Consider the following 16,495-nt stretch of genomic DNA (forward strand, 5'->3'; position numbering starts at 1 on the left):
AAAGCGGCTAACATGCAACATAAAGAAGCATGTTATGCTTACGGATTAGTAATGTTCGCTTCTCACCAAAGTGAGAACAAGAACATCGGGCTACAACTATTAAACAAAACGTTTCCACAAGTGACGGAGTCGGTAATTGGGGTAAGAAATGAGGTTTTTAGATTATTACGGGACTGTTGGACATTACGTAACCCTCGTCCCTTTGACGACGTTACAACACGCTGTCTTATCAACGGCCATAACGGTTATGTTGCACAAGACCAAGGATGGGAAGTAGTCCTAGTAAAACCAGAATGCATGACTTGTTTCTGGACGTATGAATTACGTGTCTTTATTGCCTTTGCTGAACGACTTGTGTACTAGCTAGAATTATCTTCACAACTATCTTGTATCAAAGTTATTGTGTGCTATATTTCATGCTTTATGTAAAATAAGCGGTATTGTAAGTTTGTAAAATATTGTATAAAAGTTTGAACGCGAAATATTATTATAATCAGTTTTTCATATAGAATTGTAGTAGTTGAATTGTATATTAGCTACTAAGTATGAACTTAACGGGTAGGTACTACCCGAATTTAAACTTATAAAACGCTAATATGAAGAAAAAGCTTTTATAAATGAGTTCATATTATGCTACGAAATACTATTAACTACTCTTAATATTCTGTATGATTAACTTGTTCCATTTGACTATTTTGAAGGAAATGGCACCGACTACTCGACACACCGTGAATATGAATGAAGAGGAATTCCGTACTTTTTTAGCTTCAAACATAGCCGCAGTACAGGCTGCGCTACATACCAACAATAACCTTGGATCTAGCAGTACAGGAAATCGTGTAGGATGCACCTACAAAGAATTCACTGCCTGCAAACCTTTGGAATTTGATGGAACCGAAGGACCGATCGGATTGAAACGGTGGACCGAGAAGGTCGAATCGGTGTTTGCCATAAGTAAGTGTACTGAAGAGGACAAAGTGAAGTATGCTACGCATACCTTCACAGGTTCTGCGTTAACATGGTGGAATACCTATCTAGAGCAGGTGGGACAAGACGATGCGTACGCACTACCGTGGTCAGCATTCAAGCACTTGATGAACGAGAAGTACCGTCCCAGAACCGAGGTCAATAAGCTCAAGACAGAACTTAGAGGGTTACGAACCCAAGGATTTGATATTACCACGTATGAAAGACGATTCACAGAATTGTGCCTATTGTGTCCGGGAGCGTTCGAAGATGAGGAAGAGAAGATCGATGCGTTTGTGAAAGGATTACCGGAAAGAATCCAAGAAGATATAAGTTCACACGAGCCCGCCTCCATACAACAGGCATGTAGAATGGCTCACAAACTAGTGAACCAGATTGAAGAAAGAATTAAAGAACAGACTGCTGAAGAGGCCAATGTGAAGCAAGTCAAAAGAAAGTGGGAGGAAAACGGTGATAAGAATCACCAATACAACAACAACAGCAATTACAACAATAATCGCAACAATTATCCCAACAATCGCAACATCAATCGCAACTACAACAAACGGCCCAACAACAACAACAACAACAACAACAACAACAACAACAACAACAACAACAACAGCAACTACAACAATCATCCCAACAACAATAATAACCGCAACAACAACAACAATCAGAAGCAGCTATGCCAAAGGTGTGAAAAGAATCACTCAGGGTTCTGCACCAAATTTTGCAACAAGTGTAAAAGAAATGGTCATAGCGCGGCGAAGTGTGAGGTCTACGGACCAGGGGTTAATAGAACGAAAGGAACAAATGGTGTCGGAACGAGTAATGGCGGAGCAAGTAGTGTCGGAGCAAGTTATGCCAATGTAGTTTGTTATAAATGTGGAAAACCGGGCCACATTATTAGAAATTGCCCGAACCAGGAGAACACGAATGGACAAGGCCGCGGAAGAGTTTTCAATATTAATGCGGCAGAGGCACAAGAAGACCCGGAGCTTGTTACGGGTACGTTTCTTATTGACAATAAATCTGCTTACGTTTTATTTGATTCGGGTGCGGATAGAAGCTATATGAGTAGAGATTTTTGTGCTAAATTAAGTTGTCCATTGACGCCTTTGGATAGTAAATTTTTACTCGAATTAGCAAATGGTAAATTAATTTCAGCAGATAATATATGTCGGAATCGAGAAATTAAACTGGTTAGCGAAACATTTAAGATTGATTTGATACCAGTAGAGTTAGGGAGTTTTGATGTGATAATCGGTATGGACTGGTTGAAAGAAGTGAAAGCAGAGATCGTTTGTTACAAAAATGCAATTCGCATTATACGAGAAAAAGGAAAACCCTTAATGGTGTACGGAGAAAAGGGCAACACGAAGCTACATCTTATTAGTAATTTGAAGGCACAAAAACTAATAAGAAAAGGTTGCTATGCTGTTCTAGCACACGTCGAGAAAGTACAAACTGAAGAAAAGAGCATCAATGATGTTCCCATTGCAAAAGAATTTCCCGATGTATTTCCGAAAGAATTACCGGGATTACCCCCACATCGATCCGTTGAATTTCAAATAGATCTTGTACCAGGAGCTGCACCAATAGCTCGTGCTCCTTACAGACTCGCACCCAGCGAGATGAAAGAACTACAAAGCCAATTACAAGAACTTTTAGAGCGTGGTTTCATTCGACCAAGCACATCACCGTTGGGAGCTCCTGTTTTGTTTGTCAAGAAGAAAGATGGTACATTCAGGTTGTGTATCGACTACCGAGACTTGAACAAACTTACCATCAAGAACCGCTACCCACTACCGAGAATCGATGACTTATTTGATCAACTACAAGGCTCGTCTGTTTATTCAAAGATTGACTTACGTTCCGGGTATCATCAAATGCGGGTGAAAGAAGATGATATTCCAAAGACTGCTTTCAGAACACGTTACGGTCATTACGAGTTTATGGTCATGCCGTTTGGTTTAACTAATGCACCAGCTGTGTTCATGGAGCTTATGAACCGAGTGTGTGGACCATACCTTGACAAGTTTGTCATTGTTTTCATTGATGACATACTTATTTACTCAAAGAATGACCAAGAACACGGTGAACATTTGAGAAAGGTGTTAGAAGTATTGAGGAAGGAAGAATTGTACGCTAAGTTTTCAAAGTGTGCATTTTGGTTGGAAGAAGTTCAATTCCTCGGTCACATAGTGAACAAAGAAGGTATTAAGGTGGATCCGGCAAAGATAGAAACTGTTGAAAAGTGGGAAACCCCGAAAACTCCGAAACACATACGCCAGTTTTTAGGACTAGCTGGTTACTACAGAAGGTTCATCCAAGACTTTTCCAGAATAGCAAAACCCTTGACTGCATTAACGCATAAAGGGAAGAAATTTGAATAGAATGATGAACAAGAGAAAGCGTTTCAGTTATTGAAGAAAAAGCTAACTACGGCACCTATATTATCATTGCCTGAAGGGAATGATGATTTTGTGATTTATTGTGATGCATCAAATCAAGGTCTCGGTTGTGTATTAATGCAACGAACGAAGGTGATTGCTTATGCGTCTAGACAATTGAAGATTCACGAACAAAATTATACGATGCATGATTTGGAATTAGGCGCGGTTGTTTTTGCATTAAAGACTTGGAGGCACTACTTATATGGGGTCAAAAGTATTATATATACCGACCACAAAAGTCTTCAACACATATTTAATCAGAAACAACTGAATATGAGGCAGCGTAGGTGGATTGAATTATTGAATGATTACGACTTTGAGATTCGTTACCACCCGGGGAAGGCAAATGTGGTAGCCGATGCCTTGAGCAGGAAGGACAGAGAACCCATTCGAGTAAAATCTATGAATATAATGATTCATAATAACATTACTACTCAAATAAAGGAGGCGCAACAAGGAGTTTTAAAAGAGGGAAATTTAAAGGATGAAATACCCAAAGGATCGGAGAAGCATCTTAATATTCGGGAAGACGGAACCCGGTATAGGGCTGAAAGGATTTGGGTACCAAAATTTGGAGATATGAGAGAAATGGTACTTAGGGAAGCTCATAAAACCAGATACTCAATACATCCTGGAACGGGGAAGATGTACAAGGATCTCAAGAAACATTTTTGGTGGCCGGGTATGAAAGCCGATGTTGCTAAATACGTGGGAGAATGTTTGACGTGTTCTAAGGTCAAAGCTGAGCATCAGAAACCATCAGGTCTACTTCAACAACCTGAAATCCCGGAATGGAAATGGGAAAACATTACCATGGATTTCATCACTAAATTGCCAAGGACTGCAAGTGGTTTTGATACTATTTGGGTAATAGTTGACCGTCTCACCAAATCAGCACACTTCTTGCCAATAAGAGAAGATGACAAGATGGAGAAGTTAGCACGACTGTATTTGAAGGAAGTCATCTCCAGACATGGAATACCAATCTCTATTATCTCTGATAGGGATGGCAGATTTATTTCAAGATTCTGGCAGACATTACAGCAAGCATTAGGAACTCGTCTAGACATGAGTACTGCCTATCATCCACAAACTGATGGGCAGAGCGAAAGGACGATACAAACGCTTGAAGACATGCTACGAGCATGTGTTATTGATTTCGGAAACAGTTGGGATCGACATCTACCATTAGCAGAATTTTCCTACAACAACAGCTACCATTCAAGCATTGAGATGGCGCCGTTTGAAGCACTTTATGGTAGAAAGTGCAGGTCTCCGATTTGTTGGAGTGAAGTGGGGGATAGACAGATTACGGGTCCGGAGATTATACAAGAAACTACCGAGAAGATCATCCAAATTCAACAACGGTTGAAAACCGCCCAAAGTCGACAAAAGAGCTACGCTGACATTAAAAGAAAAGATATAGAATTTGAAATTGGAGAGATGGTCATGCTTAAAGTTGCACCTTGGAAAGGCGTTGTTCGATTTGGTAAACGAGGGAAATTAAATCCAAGGTATATTGGACCATTCAAGATTATTGATCGTGTCGGACCAGTAGCTTACCGACTTGAGTTACCTCAACAACTCGCGGCTGTACATAACACTTTCCACATCTCAAATTTGAAGAAATGTTTTGCTAAAGAAGATCTCACTATTCCATTAGATGAAATCCAAATCAACGAAAAACTCCAATTCATCGAAGAACCCGTCGAAATAATGGATCGTGAGGTTAAAAGACTTAAGCAAAACAAGATACCAATTGTTAAGGTTCGATGGAATGCTCGTAGAGGACCCGAGTTCACCTGGGAGCGTGAAGATCAGATGAAGAAGAAATACCCGCATCTCTTTCCAGAAGATTCGTCAACACCTTCAACAGCTTAAAATTTCGGGACGAAATTTATTTAACGGGTAGGTACTGTAGTGACCCGAACTTTTCCATGTTTATATATATTAATTGAGATTGATATTTACATGATTAAATGTTTCCAACATGTTAAGCAATCAAACTTGTTAAGACTTGATTAATTGAAATAGGTTTCATATAGACAATTGACCACCCAAGTTGACCGGTGATTCACGAACGTTAAAACTTGTAAAAACTATATGATGACATATATATGGTTATATATATAGTTAACATTATATTATGATAATTAAACATATCATTAAGTATATTAACAATGAACTACATATGTAAAAACAAGACTACTAACTTAATAATTTTGAAACGAGACATATATGTAACGATTATCGTTGTAACGACATTTAATGTATATATATCATATTAAGAGATATTCGTACATCATAATATCATGATAATATAATAATTTAAAATCTCTTTTGATATTATAAACATTGGGTTAACAACATTTAACAAGATCGTTAACCTAAAGGTTTCAAAACAACATTTACATGTAACGACTAACGATGACTTAACGACTCAGTTAAAATGTATATACATGTAGTGTTTTAATATGTATTTATACACTTTTGAAAGACTTCAATACACTTATCAAAATACTTCTACTTAACAAAAATGCTTACAATTACATCCTCGTTCAGTTTCATCAACAATTCTACTCGTATGCACCCGTATTCGTACTCGTACAATACACAGCTTTTAGATGTATGTACTATTGGTATATACACTCTAATGATCAGCTCTTAGCAGCCCATGTGAGTCACCTAACACATGTGGGAACCATCATTTGGCAACTAGCATGAAATATCTCATAAAATTACAAAAATATGAGTAATCATTCATGACTTATTTACATGAAAACAAAATTACATATCCTTTATATCTAATCCATACACCAACGACCAAAAACACCTACAAACACTTTCATTCTTCAATTTTCTTCATCTAATTGATCTCTCTCAAGTTCTATCTTCAAGTTCTAAGTGTTCTTCATAAATTCCAAAAGTTCTAGTTTCATAAAATCAAGAATACTTTCAAGTTTGCTAGCTCACTTCCAATCTTGTAAGGTGATCATCCAACCTCAAGAAATCTTTGTTTCTTACAGTAGGTTATCATTCTAATACAAGGTAATAATCATATTCAAACTTTGGTTCAATTTCTATAACTATAACAATCTTATTTCAAGTGATGATCTTACTTGAACTTGTTTTCGTGTCATGATTCTGCTTCAAGAACTTCGAGCCATCCAAGGATCCATTGAAGCTAGATCCATTTTTCTCTTTTCCAGTAGGTTTATCCAAGGAAATTAAGGTAGTAATGATGTTCATAACATCATTCGATTCATACATATAAAGCTATCTTATTCGAAGGTTTAAACTTGTAATCACTAGAACATAGTTTAGTTAATTCTAAACTTGTTCGCAAACAAAAGTTAATCCTTCTAACTTGACTTTTAAAATCAACTAAACACATGTTCTATATCTATATGATATGCTAACTTAATGATTTAAAACCTGAAAACACGAAAAACACCGTAAAACCGGATTTACGCCGTCGTAGTAACACCGCGGGCTGTTTTGGGTTAGTTAATTAAAAACTATGATAAACTTTGATTTAAAAGTTGTTATTCTGAGAAAATGATTTTTATTATGAACATGAAACTATATCCAAAAATTATGGTTAAACTCAAAGTGGAAGTATGTTTTCTAAAATGGTCATCTAGACGTCGTTCTTTCGACTGAAATGACTACCTTTACAAAAACAACTTGTAACTTATTTTTCCGACTATAAACCTATACTTTTTCTGTTTAGATTCATAAAATAGAGTTCAATATGAAACCATAGCAATTTGATTCACTCAAAACGGATTTAAAATGAAGAAGTTATGGGTAAAACAAGATTGGATAATTTTTCTCATTTTAGCTACGTGAAAATTGGTAACAAATCTATTCCAACCATAACTTAATCAACTTGTATTGTATATTATGTAATCTTGAGATACCATAGACACGTATACAACGTTTCGACCTATCATGTCGACACATCTATATATATTTCGGAACAACCATAGACACTCTATATGTGAATGTTGGAGTTAGCTATACAGGGTTGAGGTTGATTCCAAAATATATATAGTTTGAGTTGTGATCAATACTGAGATACGTATACACTGGGTCGTGGATTGATTCAAGATAATATTTATCGATTTATTTCTGTACATCTAACTGTGGACAACTAGTTGTAGGTTACTAACGAGGACAGCTGACTTAATAAACTTAAAACATCAAAATATATTAAAAGTGTTGTAAATATATTTTAAACATACTTTGATATATATGTATATATTGTTATAGGTTCGTGAATCAACCAGTGGCCAAGTCTTACTTCCCGACGAAGTAAAAATCTGTGAAAGTGAGTTATAGTCCCACTTTTAAAATCTAATATTTTTGGGATGAGAATACATGCAGGTTTTATAAATGATTTACAAAATAGACACAAGTACGTGAAACTACATTCTATGGTTGAATTATCAAAATCGAATATGCCCCTTTTTATTAAGTCTGGTAATCTAAGAATTAGGGAACAGACACCCTAATTGACGCGAATCCTAAAGATAGATCTATCGGGCCCAACAAGCCCCATCCAAAGTACCGGATGCTTTAGTACTTCGAAATTTATATCATATCCGAAGGGTGTCCCGGAATGATGGGGATATTCTTATATATGCATCTTGTTAATGTCGGTTACCAGGTGTTCACCATATGAATGATTTTTATCTCTATGTATGGGATGTGTATTGAAATATGAAATCTTGTGGTCTATTGTTACGATTTGATATATATAGGTTAAACCTATAACTCACCAACATTTTTGTTGACGTTTAAAGCATGTTTATTCTCAGGTGAATATTAAGAGCTTCCGCTGTTGCATACTAAAATAAGGACAAGATTTGGAGTCCATGTTTGTATGAAATTGTGTAAAAGCTGCATTCAAGAAACTGATTTCGATGTAACATATTTGTATTGTAAACCATTATGTAATGGTCGTGTGTAAACAGGATATTTTAGATTATCATTATTTGATAATCTACGTAAAGCTTTTTAAACCTTTATTTATGAAATAAAGGTTATGGTTTGTTTTAAAAATGAATGCAGTCTTTGAAAAACGTCTCATATAGAGGTCAAAACCTCGCAACGAAATCAATTAATATGGAACGTTTTTAATCAATAAGAACGGGACATTTCAAAAACAACCACTACTCGCCCTCGTGGTAGCTGATTCTGACGTGCCGCGGCCTAACGACACTGCGAAAATAAAACCGTCCATTTCGGCCATATCACGAGGAGTAAGTAAGTTTTTGGCGCCGCTGCCGGGGACTTATTTTCTGTTTGTTAAGGTAATCGTTGGTTCTATCAAAATATCTGAGATTCTTGAGTGGTGTCTAAGAAAGAAAATTATACACGGACTTGGTTATTGGATTTTCTGAACAGTCTCCAATTATATTGGAACCAAAAGGATCATGCCTCTCCGTTGTCTGCCTGGCCACTTGTTTCGAAGATAAATTGACAAGAATAACACATGCTTAACAAGCAGGGAGTTTGTCGGTATAGGATTTAAAGTTACCATTATAATAAACCCTTTTCAAATTATAAAAATAAAATATTAATTATGGTTTTAATTTCTGTAGTTTCCAACTTAACCGACTACGAAGAAAGTGCGAATGGCAGTTGCTCTCCCACGACTTCATAAACCGGCGAAGTTTTTCTTTATAAACCTAAAACAAATTTAAACCCTGATGAATCTCATCCAGACTTAGTTCTTGATTCTTGTAGTCCAAGAAGCCAGATGATTTCATCTGACTTAGAGATTTCATTGCTTTTGGATAAGTTTTACTCAAATGAACCAGGATTCGACCCTCTTCACGATCCAAAAGGGAGACTCAGTCTTAACAAACTCCTGATTATGGAAGATGAGATACGGGAAGAATATCCAACTATTTTCAACTATCCAGACTTGTTTTAATTTAATCCTAAAGAGATACGAAACCCTGATAAAACAAAAGCTCCGATTATTGGAAATCTGTTAAATCCTAGCAGAAGGTTAGACGTCTATAGAGAATTCATTAGACACCTCTATTCCTCAGACTTCCCATTTTCAACATTTCAAATCAATCTGTTAAAAGAGCTGCGTTCTCAGACTCGTTCTTTTCACAAACTGTTAAAAGAATGTGGGGATGACCTTTTCGTCAAGTATCGGGATGCAGAAATTAATTTCAAATTCGATTTAGAGTCATTCGTCAGTTTTCTTCCTCACTTCACTAATAAGGAAATTTCTCCAATTCACATAAACAGTTACATCTCGGCAATGATCTCCGAATTAGAATTTTTGATTGAAAGCAAGAAACCTAACCCTATTTCAACCTATGGAAACCGAGATTTCTTTTACTTTGATCCAGCCTCATTTCTCATCAAAAGATTAATTGAAGCTTTTCCGGATTCTACCGAGGAAAGAATACATCAGAATTTCTTCACAAAAAGAAAGGAAGTATATTCGGAACTCGTGCAAATCCTCACTATGTCAAAATTTCCATTTACAACTCCGCAAAGAAAGATCATTCAAGAAATATCTTCAAACTTTAAATTTACTATCGGTGATCCTGACTGCGCAGAAGATCTTTTATTTCAAGACACAGTGGCAAAACTTCTTTTCGAACTTAATTATAGAGATACTGGGCCAAGGGACGGAATTTCAAACACTAAGAAAATTAAAAGGGCTTTGGTTAAACTTATGGACGATATCGGGGATTTACAGAAGCGCGAGTGCAAGATGTTAAGAGATTTCGAAATATTTTCAATACACTCCGCTGATTTACTCTGGATGGTCAAAGAAGCTTTAAACTTGTCTTTCTTTCCGCGTCATTTCTGGAATTTAGTTGTAGAACCTGTGTAATTTGTGTTTTTAATAAAAATAAAATATTTTAATTTTTAGTTGTCTTTTCTTATTTTAGTTAGTAATATATCTTTGAAAATATAAAAATTATATAAAAAAATAACCGGATTAAAATCCGAGGTATTATTTTATTTATCTTTTCTTAAAACCCTTTAAATTTTAAAATCATAAAAACTTAAAAATTGTGCAAGTTGGATCGGGGAAATCAGCCCGCGAGCCACACGGGCCACTCTTTTTTCCTTTCTTCTTTCCTTTCTTCCTCTTTTCCCCTTTTCTTTTTTGATCTTCTCCTTCCCTCTCCTTTTCTTGCGATCGACGGCCCACACACACACACACACCACACTCAAATCTCAACCAAATTTGATGAATCAAAGCTTGAAACTTGTTCTCTCTAGCCTCCTAAACTCGATTCCACCGTCGATTTCGCACAAAAGGTACTCTTTCTTGATGAAAATTCGAATTTTCTCATAGGGTCAAATTTTTGACTTTTTAGAAAAATCTTGTTTTTGACTCAATTTTGGATTCCTTTATGCTTAGATAGATAATGTGATTACTTTGTGTTAGTTTTTAGGCTTGATTGAGATATTTTGAATAGTTTTTGGCTCTTGACTCACTAGTTGAGGTTTTAGGGTAGAATTTGGTGAAATCTTTGGAAATTTGATGTTTTGCTAGCTTAGTTAGGCTTAGTGATTCATTAGAAATGTTTAGAAACTGATTTTGGAACAAAGTAGGCTTGTTTGCTTAAATTTGATATTTTAGTCACACTACACGTAATTAGGACTTCGGTTATTCCTATAGTTAAAACATTTTTAAAACTTAGGATTGCCTTAAAACTAGTTCAAATGAAGATATCATTGATTTGCTCGTGAAAATGTAGCTTAATCCTTGATTTTCCTTATTTTGTACGTTTTGAACAAATTGAATATTTTTCGGTCAACCGGCTCTAATCTTTGACTTTAACATGTTATAGCTCAAGTTTGATGATTAAAAATATTTAAGGTAATTAAAAATGGTCATTAGAATCATTGTATACTTAAATATCATCACTTTTGGTTCAAAATTGCTTATTACGACTAAATGGCTATAATTATTATTTTTTTTGCATTATTTATTGTAATCACGGGTACACTTTGAATTTTGCTCAAAAGTAAGTTTATAGTTCATTTAAATATTGTTTGTGGTAATTTTGGCTATATTTGACTATAACAAGATTTTGGAAAATCCCATTTTTAAAGCCCTCATTTCGATTTTTTTTTGAAAAATAGGCATTTTTGGATTGTAAATCTAAATTTTTGGAGCATAACCTATTTTACTTGATTTTTGCAGATGACTAATCGTATACCAAATGATTACGAGTTGCCCCATTATCTTCGCGGGCAAGAAAATCCGGATGATAATGAGCCGTTTATGAGAGTTTGGATCAACCGAAATAAAGCGGGTAACAAATACATCAATTGGACGATATTGGAACAATGTGGTTGGACTGATGAGCTCAGAAGAATCTTGACCTTCCAATCCGAGGGTAGAACGCATCGGGCATGGAAACAGTTGTTTGAGTTAAACGAAACAACATACAACGAGCCATATGCAGAGTTTATGGTTACCTGGAGTTTTGATTCGGATGTTGATCCGGAAGATTATAATAATCAGGAGTGCATCCATTTTCGACACCAAAACCACATGTACCACCTGACTCTCGCACGGTTTGCGAGACACTTGGAGTTGTATAAATCATTGCAGCTTACCCGGCCAATATTCAGGAATGGACTTACCACCTTGAATCACATAGATCATCAAGCTTTCTGGCAAGAGCACACCAAAGATAATGGGCTATGGCAATCGGATAAAAAGGCATCTAAATTCGCCAACCCCGTACTCCGAATCCTCCACCACCTAATCACCAAAACCCTCCATCCTAAAGCCAGATTTGGCGGTGTTGTTACGATTAGAGACATGCGCCTGATGCACGCCATGATGAATAACCAAAATATGCAGGTGGCACATCTCCTAGCTCGGGCTCTCTCCAGTGAGAAGAATTCGGCAAGCGCAGTTGTGCCGGTTTTAGGGGGCGTTGTTACTAGGTTGCTTCGGAACATGCATGTTTTGGGAAGTGTTGAACTGTTTAATTATAGGACTGGGGCCGTGTTAGAGGAAATAGGGTATAACTGCTGAGCAGCTGGGATTACATTCGTGTTGAGGGTGAGCAGTTAATCATTCAGGCGGACCCAGAGATACCCGGTTATGAAGATCGGACGGTGCCAGGGGTGAGAGTTCAGGGATTCAGACCTGATACTAGGACATGGGACGGTAGTAGACGGCGAGGTTCTCAGGAACCAAGGGATGAGGATGATCCCACAGCGCATGGACGGCCCACTGACACCCGCCGGCACTCATCAGTCGAAGAGGGTGATCGGCCACGGTACCCGCCATACCGATACCAATACCACATGGGGGATTTACCTGGGCATGAGAGTTGGTTTACCCAACATGCGATTCTTCAGAATCTGGATCACTTCGCTTACCATGCAGGCAGACAGCTCCACGTTCCGCCTTTCCCTCATGAGTACCCAACCTTAGAATCCCACCGGGATCCCAGAGGGGCAGGGCCGAGCCACCAATTTTCAGGACCTCCACCTCCACCTACTCATCACTACACGCAGCGTACAGTTATTAAATCTACGCCACCACCCCCCCCCCCACAGACAGGGTCGATGGTTTTCACGAGCACATCATCACTTACTGGGTTAATCGCAAGATCGGACGAGATAGAGTTTAGAATATCCTCGGGTATGAACACAGAGGAGTTGGTAGACCAGTTTGCCACAGACGAGGAGATGACCAGCGAGGGTCAGTCCAGATTGAGGAACCCAGCCAGGCACCGCACCAGCGTGATCTATTCTCCTCCATATCCACCACCTCAGCCGTAACCATGTTTACTTTTGGAAACATTCGTAATATTATTACTGATGCTACATTACATTATCTTATATTTCTGTACGCCCGGTTTCGGGCATAACTACTTTATGTTTTAGTATGTATGGTTTCTTTTAGAATAAAAATTGCATGAATAAACGTCACAAAACAAACGAAGATCGAGACCGTACGAGATGGAAGTAAATGGAAGCAAGGACGCCTTGAACGAGGATGACGCCAGCACAAGAATTGAAGAATCCATAATTAGCGCGCCATCCAATTGCACGTCCTGAAACCATAGGGGAGTACTACATCTTCATCACCTTTTCAATAGAATATACGCAAATTACTATACCACTTTAAAAACTAAGTGTGGGATTGGCAACTCCACCAACATAAACTTTTAATAACACAAACGCCTCTTTTAAAACTAAAAGTGTGGAATACTCCGTATCCTTGACATTGAGGACAATGTTGTTTTAAAGTGTGGGATAGCAAATGTTGCACATAACGATTCTTGTAAAATCCTCAAGTTTTTAAAAAATTTAAAACTTTCCGAATTATAAAACACTAAGGATGTTAAAATTCTATAAAAGATCAAAAAGTTTTTGCTACAAAATAGACAAAAAGAGTAAAACAAGGTTGAAAACTTTTTGCGAAAATCAAAATCAATTTTTCAATAGGGCATTGCATAACAAAAGGCGCAATTCGACCCGCTATAATTGTTGTGAGGCACCCCCCCCCCCAATAAGGCTTTATAAGGACTCATTTTTAGTGCTTCACTGTATTTTTGTTGAGCGCGCCGATGTTAACATCTCGGAATCAGAACTTGCTCTTGATCTACATTTCGGAATCACACATTTTGACGAGGATGACTAAGTTAGAACCTTAGCTATTCGTGAAGACAAAAACAATCTCCGCTATATACCTCCGTTTTCATTTTCGCTCCACAAATCCATTTCACCTTTGCTTATTTACTCTATCCACTTCACAAATAAATAAATCCTGGCTAAATCATTATTTTTCGGGAAAACATCTAAAGTCACACGAGAAAAATGCGAGCATCCAAGCCAATTATCAAAGAAGATCGCCAGAAGGAGACCTCGAAGAGAAAAGCAAAAGATGCTTAAAAAAAAAAAAACACTAGAGCAAAGTCTCTACGAATAAAGGTTCTGAGAAAGGGAGCAAAACTAGTAAAGATTCGAGAAAAGAACTCCTGGCAGTCAAAGAGAAGGATGCTCACAAAGAAATTCCCTACAAAAAGCTAAAAGGATCGTCGAAATCAATCTTTCAAAATAGAAACTCCTATCTATCAAAACCCTTCGTACTCTAGAAACTTCCAAACCCCCATCTCTTCACAATTCAAGCTGAGTCGATAACCAAAAATTCTCGCAAATAAGTGATGGAGATTTGAGTCTTGATCAAGCCTATGACAAAGAATGTAAGCATGACTGGCTAAGAGTGACTTCATTTCTTAGAACTTTAGGACACTCTAAACACTTTAGTGAAATGAGTGACCCGAGTGAGATAGCCTTAGTTATGTAACCTCCTCTCATGCTTGCGGAAAGAGATTCGAGAATAGCAAAAAGAATAAAAGCTAAGTTTCTGCTCTTCCATCTTGCGGAACAAAAACAGCTTGATCACTACGAATTAAGGTCCTCACTGTTTTAAGTTCAGAAGTTTGCTTGAGGACAAGCAAAGTCTAAGTGTGGGATATTTGATATCGGCTAAAAGTCACGTTTTTACCCCCGATATTGAGTCCCAAAAGCATAAAGTTCAAAGCTTTGTCGGCAAAATAATCGCTTTTTCAGTTAAACTTGTAGGTAAAGTAATTACAAAGACGATGCAAAAAGAATCAAGAGAAACGGAGCTAAAACAAAGATTCTAGAGCGAAAACGGTGAAAGACAAGAAATCAAGTTACGATCCAGGGAATCAAGGCTGACCAGCACACCATACGGCCTGCCATACGGCCTGCCAGTATGGATACGGCTTGCCAGATACGTGCCAACAAACAGCCCACCATGCGGTCTACCAGCCATACGGCCTGCCAAATACGCCTTGCCATACGCCCTGCCAGGCGTATGCTGGCAAATTCCAAGTCTATTTAAAGGGTCTTTTGTAGTGAACCGAACTTTTCCATGTTTATATATATTAATTGAGATTGATATTTACATGACTAAATGTTTCCAACATGTTAAGCAATCAAACTTGTTAAGACTTGATTAAATGAAATAAGTTTCATATAGACAATTGATCACCCAAGTTGACCGGCGATTCACGAACGTTACAAAATTGTAAAAACTACATGTTGTGGTATATTTAGACATATATATATGGTTGACATGAGATTATGATGAGTAAGTATTTCGCTATGTATTTTAACAATGTGTGATATACATAAGAAATGAGATTACTAAGTTAAGAAACTCGAAATGATATATATAACGATTATCGTTATGATAACGTCTACTAAATATATATGTATCATATTAAGATATTGATACACTATATTTAACATGATAAAATTATATTTAAATATATCATTAAGTGTGTTAACAATGAACTACATATGTAAAAACAAGACTACTAACTCAAGAATTACGAAACGAGACTTATATGTAACGATTATCGTTGTAACGATATTTTAATGTATATATCATATTAAGAGATATTCATATATCATAATATCATGATAATATAATAATTTAACATCTCATTTGATAGAATAATCATTGGGTTAACAACATTAATTGAGATCGTTAACTTAAAGGTTTCAAAACAACACTTACATGTAACGACTAACGAAGACTTAACGACTCCATTAGAATGTATATACATGTTGTGTTTTGATATGTATTCTTATACTTTTGAAAGACTTCAAGACACATATCAAAGTACTTCTACTTAACAAAAATGCTTACAATTACATCCTCGTTCAGTTTCATCAATAATTCTACTCGTATGCACCCGTATTCGTACTCGTACAATACACAGCTTTTAGATGTATGTATGATTGGTATATACACTCTAATGATCAGCACTTAGCAGCCCTTATGAGTCACCTAACACATGTGGGAACCATCATTTGGCAGCTAACATGAAATATCTCATAAAATTACAAAAAATATTAGTAATCATTCATGACTTATTTACATGAAAACAAAATTACATATCCTTTATATCTAATCCATATACCAATGACCAAAAACACCTAAAAACACTTTCATTCTTCAATTTTATTCATCTAACTGATCTCTCTCAAGTTCCATCTTCAAGTTCTAAGTG

Source organism: Rutidosis leptorrhynchoides, chromosome 2 (assembly GCF_046630445.1).
Source record: "Rutidosis leptorrhynchoides isolate AG116_Rl617_1_P2 chromosome 2, CSIRO_AGI_Rlap_v1, whole genome shotgun sequence".
Lineage (NCBI taxonomy): Eukaryota > Viridiplantae > Streptophyta > Magnoliopsida > Asterales > Asteraceae > Rutidosis > Rutidosis leptorrhynchoides.